Here is a 12516-nt window from a genome sequence, read left to right as displayed (position 1 = left end):
CAAAATGATCACAAGAATGGTGAGCAAAAATCCCAGAACCACGTGGGGGGACCTAGTGAATGAACTGCAGAGAGCTGGGACCAATGTTACAAAGCCTACCATCAGTAACACACTACGCCGCCAGGGACTCAGATCCTGCAGTGCCAGACGTGTCCCATTGCTTAAGCCAGTACATGTCCAGGCCCGCCAGAAGATTGCTAGAGAGCATTTGGATGATCCAGAAGAGTATTGGGAGAATGTCCTATGGTCTGATGAAACCAAACTGGAACTGTTTGGTAGAAACACAACTTTTCGTGTTTGGAGGAAAAAGAATACTGAGTTGCATCCATCAAACACCATACCTACTGTAAAGCATGGGGGTGGAAACATCATGCTTTGGGGCTGTTTCTCTGCAAAGGGGCCAGGACGACTGATCCGGGTACATGAAAGAATGAATGGGGCCATGTATCGTGAGATTGTGAGTGCAAACCTCTTTCCATCAGCAAGGGCATTGAAGATGAAACGTGGCTGGGTCTTTCAACATGACAATGATCCAAAGCACACCGCCAGGGCAACAAAGGAGTGGCTTTGTAACAAGCATTTCAAGGTCCTGGAGTGGCCTAGCCAGTCTCCAGATCTCAACCCTATAGAAAACCTTTGGAGGGAGTTGAAAGTCCGTGTTGCCAAGCGACAGCCCCAAAACATCACTGCTCTAGAGGAGATCTGCATGGAGGAATGGGCCAACATACCAACAACAGTGTGTGCCAACCTTGTGAAGACTTACAGAAAACGTTTGACCTCTGTCATTGCCATCAAAGGATATATAACAAAGTATTGAGATGAAATTTTGTTACTGACCAAATACTTATTTTCCACCATAATTTGAAAATAAATTCTTACAAAATCAGACAATGTGATTTTCTGGATTTGTTTTCTCATTTTGTCTCTCATAGTTGAGGTCTACCTATGATGTAAATTACAGACGCCTCATCTTTTTAAGTGGTGGAACTTGCACTATTGGTGACTGACTAAATACTTTTTTGCCCCACTGTAAGTGTTAGGCCCTATTCAGACAACGGAAAATGAAGAGGACTTCCTCTTCATTCTCCGCCACCCAGCTTACCAACACAGATTAGGCTCAAATGAATGGGCTTAACCAGCAGCAAGTCTCGAGCCGCGGACTCCATGGTTGAGTCAGCTGCAGCAATCTACGGCAAGATCAAGCAGGATGCTTTTTTTTTTTTTTTTTTTTCAGCGTCCTGCTCTGTTATCTGCTTCCCACTGAAAACAACAAGAAACAAAATGGGGACTGAATCTGCCACTGATTTTGGGCCAAAATCTGCCAGAAAATGAGTTCCACAGTATGAACGGGGAGTAATACTGTTAACAGTGCAGTGAGTGCTTTCATTTGTGTGTCTGTGTGTGTGTACATATACAACAACATGTACTTGCAGCTAGAGCAGAGTCAGGGATTGTTCACACTGGTCTGTCACTGGCAAGTGTAATTGATTAGTCAGTCATCCCCTGCAGTACAAGACAGCAGAAGGAGGAGGAGGGAGCAGTCAGCCTATGCAGATACCTTAAGACTGAGTTCACACAGAGTTTTTTAGGCCAGATTTTAACGCAGCAGCCACTTCAGAATCCGGCTCCAACAAACGCCTCCCACGACTAGCCATGTCTGGATGCCGTTGCAGTGCACCGGCATCCAGTTGCGGAATTCCGCTCCGAATTAGGCCCAAATAAACGGACCTAGTCGGGAGGGAGAGTCGCACCGCGGCAAATTTAGTCGCGGAATCCGCAGCAAGATAGGGCAGCTCGCTTCTTTGTTCCATGAGCGGGAAAACATACTATCAGAAAAAAAAAAAAAGAAGTGAACGGCTCCCATCGAAGTCAATGGGAGGCGGTTTTTGGAGCCGGATTCCGCGTCAAAAACTGGGTGAAAAAAACTGTGTGAACTCAGCCTTAGTTGTAAACTCATAGGTAAATAATGGAATGGGGGGGGAGAGACAAAGTGAGGCAGGTGACCCTAAAGGTAATATCAGGAGAAAGTATAAACAAGACCATCATGAAGGTCGCACCACAATGCATCCACCCCAACGTGCATTTCGGCACACCAGAATTCATCTGGGGGTGGGGGTGTATCAAAGTACACAAGTATTTAAACTTCAAAGAACCAGTGAAAATTCATGATACAGCTGAGCCAAATGTATAAAATAAATCGCCCATCCATCTACAGGACACATGGAGGCATGAAGAATTCCATCTACTTACCCTGCGTACCCCTCCCCTGTATTTTTTTCAGCTGTAATCCAACCCCTTTCCATTACATGATATGCAGCCTTTGGTGAATCATGCTCGACACACTTCTACTCAAAAAAAAAATTAAGGTACAATTTTGGTGCATTCTAAGTCCCTACTAGATTTCCAGATATTGTCTACAGAGACACAAGAAGTGTATAAAACGCATTAGAAATTTGGCACAAGGTACGCAAGCTGGATTTTAGGCAGACTACTTGAGCATTTAAAAAAATGTCCCTCAGTTTTTCGGTTCTATACTAAAATAGGTCATACCGTATATACTTGAGTATAAGCCGACATTTTCAGCACAGTTTTTATGCTGAAAAAGTCCCCCTCGGCTTATACTTGAGTCAGGGTCCAACTAAGGGGTGTAACCACCAAGATTTGTATGTTTATTGACATATAATATAAAACCACAAAATCTTTAATAAACATAATATCAAATATTGATAAGACGAAGCCAGTGTGTGGTAAAACGCGCGTCGTGCGCACCAGTTATGTGGGTAGGCACGCTACTATTATTGTTATTATCTGCTGCATTACAATCTTATGCTTGGTTCTCTTTTGTTTTTCACATTGTGTGTTTAAAACTGTATATTGTCAGCTATATTTGCTCACTATGGTGGCTATGATTAATGTTATTTATTAGCACATGTTGTTATTCACTTTTTCCGGAGAGCTTTTTCTTCTCTCGTTTCACTTTTTCAACCAGGCATGTGATATGTATTTTTGACTTGTTATATACCTGTGCCTCCCACTCTCTGGTCTATATTGGTATCATTGGTCTTCCTTATCAATATTTGTTATTATATTTATTAAAGATAAACATACAAATTTTATAGTGATCCTGTCTTTTTGACAATGATTTTTATTAGATTTTGTTGGATTTTCACTTTCTAACTAAGCCTTTGCATCTTTGTATATATGCGTAACCACCAAGGTAGCAGCTGTCACAAGGTCCGGGACATTAGGGAGCCAAGTGACAGCCGCTACCGCTGCGGTTTTTCATTTATTCGTTTTTTTTAATAGGCCGTTATCGGCTGGAGTTACTACAGCCGGTAACTGGCCCTACTTACGTACCGAATCTGACAGGGTCTGTGAACGGTAAGTGACGCCGCAGACCCCACAAGCACTATTATACTCGGGAATCTTTTCGGACCCCCGAGTATAAGGATCGGAGGCCCAGGAGAGGTAAGGAACATAATTACCTACTTGCGTGACGTCCCTGATGTCACATGACCGGGACCTGCGTTCATATGCCGTCTGGGCACATGATGTCCCAGACGTCATTGAAGATGGCCGATAGCGGCGGAGAGTGCAGGGGAGCGCAGGGATAGGTAAGTAGCAGTGTTTTTTTATGTTTTTATCCCCCTGGGTCTCCGATTTTTATACTCTGGGGTCTGAATATATAATAATTATTCATGGGTGTCCACAGTGGAGCCTAATACTGTGTGCAGGGGCCACTATAGGGCATAATACTGTGTTCAAGGGCAACTATGGGGCATAATACAGTGTGCAGGGTCCACTATGGGGCATAATACAGTGTGCAGGGGCCACTATGGGGCATAATACAGTGTGCAGGGGCCACTATGGGGCATAAAACTGTGTGCTGGGGCCACTATGGGGTATAATACTGTATGCAGGTGCCACTACAGGGCATAATACTGTGTGCATTGGTATCTATTTTAATTTTTGAAATTTTCCAATAGCTGCTGCATTTCCCCCCTAAGCTTATACTCAAAGGTAAAATTAGGTGCCTTGGCTTATAGTCGGGATGGCTTATACTTCACTTTATTTTCTTTCTTAAAATGATCTATCTATCTATGGGCACTCTTCTACCAATAGAATGTAAGTAGAATGTAATATAAGAAATGCCTCTGAAAACGTGTTGATGCGGCGTCTCAGACTTTGGTCAAGAAATTATTTGATCACTTGAAGAATACACATCCAATTCCATGTGAAGAAAGCTTCTATGGTCGGCCCCGGTGGACATGGGATGACAAGAGTTTAGAGAGTAGAGAAGTTACTGAATGGCATTGTGCAGTGGTTATTGTTCATATATGATGCAGGAAAAACTGGCAATAATATTCCTAAAACTTTTTTGGCACATTTGTATATTTTTACTGATTTATGCAGCGTACTCCAGGTATGTCATTTTTTCAGAAGCCCCAGCTCCAAACGCAACAAATTTTGTGTGAAAAAAGCCTAGGGGTGTACTCATAAATCTTTGTTTCATGTTCCTGTTGCATATTCAAGTAGTAGGGATAGTACTCATTGCATCATAGTACATTATGCCACAGTTAGCGCCATAGCTAATGCGCAAATAGCTGAAGTGCAGCTGTACCAAATGGTCATGAAGCTGTCAATTTGGTACAGTCGCACTCCAGCCATTCTGGAGCTCCATGTAGCATAACTCACTTTGATGCTATTTTATTCACATTGTGGTTATCAGTCCTGTAAATATGGCTGGCACACAGGCCATGTTTCTCAAATGGAACTGGGCTGTATCAAGAGGCCCGGAGGCTGAGGCCACACATTGTGGAAAAGCTGCATTTTATGTTGTATATTTTGCTGTGTTTTTCTGATCCAGAGCCAGGATTGGCTTTAGCGGAGGGTAGAAGTATAAGCGCTTCCTTAATATTTCCCTTTCCTTTTGAAGCCACTCTTTGCTTTTGCTCAATAGATCACACAAAATCTACAAAAAACAGCTTTTCTAAAATGTGTAGACTTCGCCTTAGGCAGTTATTAAGGCCAGAGAGATTTTAATCCTACCTGTGTTACTATAGAAATAAAGTCTAGACAAAATAGATGAAAAAGTCATCTAGCTGATAGGGAGGCAATGCAGGATTGTGATGGACTTGGCCGGCACAAAAACTTTAGTCGTGAAGTTTTGGGGGGTTTTTTGTTTTTTGCACCAAATTTAAACCTTTCTGGAAGAAAACGGCTAACCCGGTACACCTAATCTGTAATACCCATAGAAGTTGTACACTAACAATAATTCTCCTCTGCTGCCCTTCACCTTCCAAGGAAAAATGATGTTGCTACTTATCTGCTAACTGCAGCTAAACTCCTAATCCCCTCTCCTCATGTATCACTATGCGGATGGCTAAGGTTGATGAGATTTATCGTATAGACAAGTTACCTAGCTGGGAGGCTGGAACATATGAGAAGTTCATCTCCATCTTGGCTGTCACTCCACTAATCTACCTTTAGCACTTCATAAAGGACAAACAGAAATGCTCTTTGAAGGAAACGCCAATCCCAAATTCTCCCTACATAGGATCTCACAAAAGTCTCTTCACCTCAACACTTTTAGACCTTATTCACATTTCGGTGTTTTGTTCAGTGAATAAGACAAACCCATGAGTGGAGACTACACAGGGCTAAGGAGAATGGAAACCTTTCTAGCTATTCTTTAATTTTCAACCGTCTTCTCAATTTGACCAGACACTAGTCTGCGTACTCACAATATGCAAGAAGCACACTATATACGATGTGTCAATTTCTAAAGCCTACTACACACACTATACACTAAACTCTGCAAACCCCAACATAATATAAGATAAAAATAAGAAAAAACTCCAAGCTCCAACCTGGAAGTGCAGAGATGGAGAAGGGCTGTTATACAACAAGTAAGCTTTACCGTGTTTCCCCAAAAGCAAGACAGTGTCTTACATTCTTTTTACCCCCAAAAGTCCCACTATGTCTTACTTTCGGGGTATGTCTTATATTGGGAAAACCAACCCCCCCCCCCCCCATCATCATCATCATCATCAATCATATGGATTGAAGAGGCAATTGTAACTTCTTACAATTTAAGTTAGAGATGCGCGAATACTATTTGAATAGCGCGCTCCCATTGCAATGTATGGAAGCGGCAGGCAGACTTTGCCGGCGGCCGCCGTTTAACGGGATTCTACCATTAAAAGAAGTTCTTTCCTCTGACCACGTCGAAATAGCCTTAAAAAAGGCTATTCGTCTCCTACCTGTTGCCATAGCCAGCGCCGCCTTCTTCCTCAGCTGCGTCCGCCCCGTTTGTCTCTTCTTTGGGCCTCATGGATGACGCATGCGCAGTCGGCTCTGGCTGCGAGAGCCTGTTAGAGCCGACTGCGCATGCGTCATCCATGAGGCCCGACGGGGGTGCCATTGAAGTGTGCCATTGAAATGAATAGAAGCGGCTGGCACGCGGGGGGTTAAGCGGCCGCCGGCAAAGTCCTTCTTCACAGCGCTGTGCTGTGAGAGCCGGGGGGAACGCCCCCTCCCTCTCCGGGGAGTTCCCCCCGGCTCTCACAGCACAGCGGAGCCCCGTGTTTCCCCGATACAGTAGTAACACACCCCCGAAAGTAAGACAGTGTCTTACATTCTTTTTACCCCGAAAGTCCCACTATGTTTTACTTTCGGGGTATGTCTTACATTAGCCGACCTCCCTAAAACCCCCGCTACGTCTTACTATCGGAGGTGTCTTACTATCGGGGAAACACGGTAGCTGCCCTGGTGCAAGATGGCACAGTTACCCTCTAGTGCAGCGTTTCCCAAACTTTTTGAGTTGAGGAGCACTATACAGAACAGAAATTCTGTAGGGAGCACTTAACATATTTTACCTAAAACCTACATAGGTGGCAAAGATAATGTGTGATATTAACGATGGGGGGGGGGGGGGATTTCTAATGAATTGATACTAGATATTACATTTTCGTTTGTTGAACACTTCTGGCGCATTTGGTGTCAGTAAGTGCGGGTTCACATCTGCGCCCTTTAGCCAATCCAGCAGGTTTCCGTCTTCTGCTCCGAGAAACTGGACAGGGGAAGGAAACCCGGCAAGCTGCTGCTCCCACTGGAGGGTCTGTGTCAGTGGTACCAACTGCTTTTCTGAAGGATCCAGTCTTGAACCAGCGATCCATTGCTGAACAACCAAATTAGGAATGTTTTTCGAATAACACGCGGCGAATAACTGCAAATACTGCGCAAACTAAACTGACACAGCAAGGATCGAGTGACTGCACAATACGAGTGTGAAAGATGACTAAAGCACTTCTTTCTGTAGGTAAAGTTTGTTCGGACAATATACGAGACCAGCGTATTAAGCCGGAAAGGGCGGTCGGAGACCAGTTTGGAAGTACCGTCCGACCGTGAAGCGTTAATCTGCCGGCCTCGTACATTCACCGAACAGACCATAGTGCTGCACTGGTAAAATATTAAGACTGCATCTGAACCAGTATATTAATTTTGAAACCCTTCACATTTACCTATTTTTTATTGTTAACCCTTTATTATCACCAAATCGCGGAGCACCTGTAAATGGTTCGCGGAGCACTTGGTGCGTTTGGGAAACGCTGCTCTAATGAATCAAACAGTCAACCTAGTGCCAATTCTTTTGCATTTTGCCTATTAAATTTCCTGTAATGTTTTTAATTCAGGTGACATTTTTCTGTATGTTTTTTTTTTTTTTTTTTTTTTAATGGAGCGCTTCACAAATTTGCGAGTCATCCTTGTGCAGTGGCCTTGCTAATCTTCTCTGTATTGTTCCAATTTTGGTATATGTTCTTCCGAAGCAAGCACATTTTTCTGTATCTTAATAAGCTATATCTTAAGATTTTAGGGCTTCCTGCTCTGTTTTAACTTAGAAGTCCACTAGTCATGAAGTGGTTAAACACATAAAATGTAAGTACAATTCTATTTACAGTAGGGCCTCCATTGCCGCACAGGTCACAGTGCAGTGAAATATCACTGACATATGATGAAAGATTTGATATAATACACGAAACATACCAGAGCATTGTATTGATTCTATAGAGCAGGAAAGAAACATGGTGAGTCCAGTAAAGGGTGATCTGTTACATGTGCTGTCAATAGTGACAGACAGTGAGAACTTGCTATCCATCATTTGCAAAACGCTAGTCAGCTTTTCCTGGTCACCGGCTGCTACAGAGATTCTGGCTCAGTAGTTTAAATATTCCACAAATGGACTGCAAAGATCTTTAAGTAACTATGTTCACAGTGGTAAGCCCAGTCTATTGCTCCACCATCTCTTATCCTATATAGAGTTCATAAAAGCACAGTACTAAAGCATCTTTCTAAACAGACTAGAACTTTAGGATTGTTAGAGCGATTCAACAAGCTCCAAGTGAAGGAGGTTGATCTTAAATGAATGCCTATTAGAATGCAAAAAATGCTTTTATTTCTATTTTTGTAGCATAAACCAGTGGTACATGTGAATGCAATAAGCAATGTGCAGAGGCAGCAGAGTGATAACTTGGTGAACTATTCTCTTATCACAGAAAACAACAAAAGCCAATAGGTAGTGTATGGAAAAAATCAAATTAAGGCTAGAATATCACACTGATATCACAAGGCACAACCTTGTGATCAGCCCCATTATATCTACCATGGGTAACACAGGATCAGTATATAGAGAGTAATTTGAGGAGGAAGGCTTTGCCATGTGATAAGTGTAATTTAACCCATTAACTGTCCCACATTTTTTTCAATAATACGGTAACTGCACCATAAAAATGGCAATGCACACAAGAAATCAGTTTAGGTTTTCTATCGTGGGCGACATCCTGCTGGAGTATGTGAATGTCCTGTTTCTATTCCTCAATGACAGAGGGTGTTCATAAGAGGGTTAAAGTACCCAATCCCCAAATGGGGATCATGGAAGTTAATGGGTTAAAGTGTCATTAGGAAATGAAATTTTTTCGTGCTATCTATATGCAAATAAAAAAAAAATCCTAGACTTCCTGTCTAGAGTAATGGCGTGTAAGGCACATTGTGTGGGCAGCCAAGACTATGGTCTGGTCACATAGAAGACCATTGAGCTACTGTACAATCACAGATTGCTAATATGAGACTATTTAGCGAGCTCAGAATAATGTAAATATTTTTATTTAGATTTTTAGATGTTTTCCTTTTTCATTCTTAATCTAATATGCGCTAGATTTTAATACGCACAACATACGTGGGAAAGGAAAGGATTTCTTACAATGTAGATCGGTCTATTGGTATTATATCCTCTAACTATGTGAGGGATATACATTAATGTTTAGGTGTACACCGGCTAGAGTGTCTATGATGACCCCTGTCAAGACACATAACTTAAAGCTTGTAGGCCCTAGAGCAAAATCTATAATGGTGCTCCCCCCATGTAGACTTATGCTGTAGAGAGGCCTTTGGATCACTCCGAGGCTCCAGGGCCTGGTAGTAATTGTAATCGCTGCACCCCCCATAATACCACCCATGCTGCCCACCACTGAAAATGCCTACAATGAACACGAGAGCATCAGAACCATTCTAGATCTAGTTGCAGTAGAAGATTTGCACCATTAACATATATAATCTCACATCACGCAAGAACGGTAAATGAATGTGCGTGTAAAGTTTTCTGCTTTCCACTTCTCTTTAATAAATTTACTGAAGCAGAAAACGTGAACTGAAGACCACTTTCTCATTAATTTTTAGCTGGCATTCACAACACAAAAAGGATGATGGATTTTTAATTTATGGGCAAATTGGGATTTAGACAATTAAGCCAAAAGAACGACAAAAAATGTATACAAATACAAGATGTGAGTGGAAAAATTGATGAGCTGACTAAAATACGAGCAGCTAGAGAGGTTTCAAGTGGCTGCAGATTACTATGTAGTCAGGCCTGGATGAACACAGGAAAGCTTGTAATTTGTTAATAAGAATGAAATAGCTGTGGGAAGATATCAATAGTCCAAGCAACTAGTGAAGAGTTAAATATTAATTTAACAGCAATTCCCCGGCCTTGTTACCGCATCTTAGCGTAGCTGAGGCAATGACTTAGTGCTGCATATTTTATTAAAAGCGATCAATGCAATCAATGCAAAATAAATTGACACATTAGATTAATTAATGCCAGAGAAGTAATTACACCTCACACTCCCAGTCCTTGGTGCAACCTGCTACAGCTGTCAGTATATGTATAGTAGTGTTCAAGGCAAAGATGATGTGCATGCGAACATGGGAGAGGGAGAAAAGAACAGGAATCCGAAGGACTGAAAGCGACCCTCTGCTTCACAATAAATGCATTGGTAAAAGACCTGGTGCGTTGCTTTTTTATCCTTTCCTCAGTTCACACTGTAGTTTTCACCTTGGTATCTAAGACACTCCCCCTGCTCTCATTGGTACAGCTCAGAGTAGAGGGTGTGTCTCAGACTACCAAAACACAGTGTGCATAGAGTCGACAATGTAGTAGGCGACTATTTTACAGAAATGAATGAGAGGTGCAGCACAAAGACTAAAATAAGAGGGCAACCGGTATTTCACAGGGGGTGGCTGCTTTAACCAACATGCTGTTAATGTCACTACATGTAATTTTAATATAGTCATTACGAGTTGTGCCCCAATTTCTCACTGCACGTGCAGCTTTCTTCCTACAACAAAATCCATCCATCGGCCTTTTTATCATTAATTTTGTCTGTGCATTGTTTTCATTGGAGGTTGTTGGATCACGTGACCCTCGGTCATTTGAACAAGGAGATCTGTGCGCTCTGTGTTGCATTCTGTGCACACTTACTATATATATATATATATATATATATATATATATATATATATATATATATATATATATATTATATATAACAAATAGATTGTGGGCCGCATATAGTGTTCTTTTTTAGTCCTACCGGTATGTCTTTGTAGAATGGGAGGAAATCCATGCAAACACGGGGAGAACATACAAACTCCTTGCAGATGTTGTTGCTGGCGGGATTCGAACCCAGGACTCCAGCACTGCAGGGCTGCAGTGCTAACCACTGAGCCACCGTCTTGTGCACACTTATTATAGTAAGGGGGCATTCATACTACCGTTGGTATCCACTCAGCAGTGTCCGTGGCTATTGTCCTTACAAGATATTAGCAACGGACACTTACTGGTCCATTTGCAATCTCCATTCATTTCAATGGGATTTTAACTTGTGTCCTTCAATGTCCGTTTGTGTCCGTTTACAACCATGTCTGTTTTTTCAAGCGGACAAAAAAAGCCTAATTGCAGGACTCTTCTGTGTCTTTTTTTTTTTTTTTTTTACATTGAGGTCTACAGGAAATGGACATATAACGGACAGTACCTGATAGCCATCAGTTACTGTCTGTTTGTATCCGTTATGATAGATATCCGTTTTTTTGTTTTGTTTTAAAAAGGACTTCTACCTAAGATGTTGGGCATAAATTTTTAATAAGTCTATATTAGTAAATGCCTGTATTAATGTTTGCTGCACAATTGTTAAAACAGATTTTTAAGTGGACAACCTTTATAATAAGTGTAATATGCATTTGTTGTGATATCGATTTATTTATGGGCCATAGTGAGAAGGGATCTGTCTGTAGTTGTAGAAGCACATGAGGTCATGAGTTTAACAAAGTTACAGTAGATGCACCATAAAGACTCAATAGTGAATTTCCCATTAATCACATTTTATATCCCCTTCTACCTCTAAATACAGCCTGAAAGGCACACTTAAAACAGCAAAATTGAATAGGTTTGTTTTCCTTTAAATGCTGTCACCTCTGGTGCAGCATCAATAAAATTGATGTGTCTGTAATGTTTTTCCTGAAATATTGCATTAAAGTTGCCCCAGCAAGCCTGTACGAGCAGACATTCATATTGTTTAGAAAGCTAATTATTTTGTATACTGTACAGCGCTGGATACAGGACTATTGTACATATACATCATCCTGGATATTATTTATGAGCACAATGTCCAGGGAAAGTCATGGAGGTATAATGCAGGTAGAAATCCAATAAAGCCTAATTGTGAAATGGTGGAAACTCGCATTTTCAGACTAAATTTAGAAGTAATTTCATTTCAAGATTTTCCTGAATTTCTCTCTCTATCAAATATATACACACATGGTACAAATCACTTTAGAGCCTTCTTGTACAAGCCGACAGGCAGGTGCAATTTTCATACTTCAATAATTTGTATAGAAACAACCCCTATAATTTACTGCCATAATACAATACTGCGGTATTATCTGCATATCAATGGAGGTAAAATCAGTGTCAAATAGCAATCGGGGTATGATAAATATCTCTGCTTAGCAACCTGCTAACGCCTGCTCCCCAAACCACCTCTTGTTAGTACGTGGTATGACAAAGTGAAAGTCTGTAATCTGTTGCTAAGAAGCAAATGACAGAATTCTAGATGACATGCCGCTAATATTCATGAAAAATGAACCTATGCCTTAGAAGCCTCCAGGAAGCAAAGCCAGGAA

At 41.5% G+C, this 12516-nt stretch overlaps 1 protein-coding gene and 1 non-coding gene across 2 annotated transcripts in view; both read right to left on the bottom strand.

Annotated features, from left to right (window-relative positions):
• Window positions 1-12516, bottom strand: part of DIAPH3 (diaphanous related formin 3) — a 458292-nt gene that overhangs the window by 217050 nt on the left and 228726 nt on the right. The gene's annotated exons all lie outside the window — the stretch shown is intronic.
• Window positions 7730-7836, bottom strand: LOC142196352 (U6 spliceosomal RNA). Its single transcript, XR_012715196.1, has one exon. It is a non-coding gene; the product is annotated as a U6 spliceosomal RNA (small nuclear RNA).

Source organism: Leptodactylus fuscus, chromosome 2 (genome assembly GCF_031893055.1).
Source record: "Leptodactylus fuscus isolate aLepFus1 chromosome 2, aLepFus1.hap2, whole genome shotgun sequence".
In the NCBI taxonomy this organism is placed as follows: Eukaryota; Metazoa; Chordata; class Amphibia; order Anura; family Leptodactylidae; genus Leptodactylus; species Leptodactylus fuscus.
The sequence above is the reverse complement of the archived record's forward strand: the minus strand, read 5'-3'. Positions and strand labels throughout refer to the sequence as shown.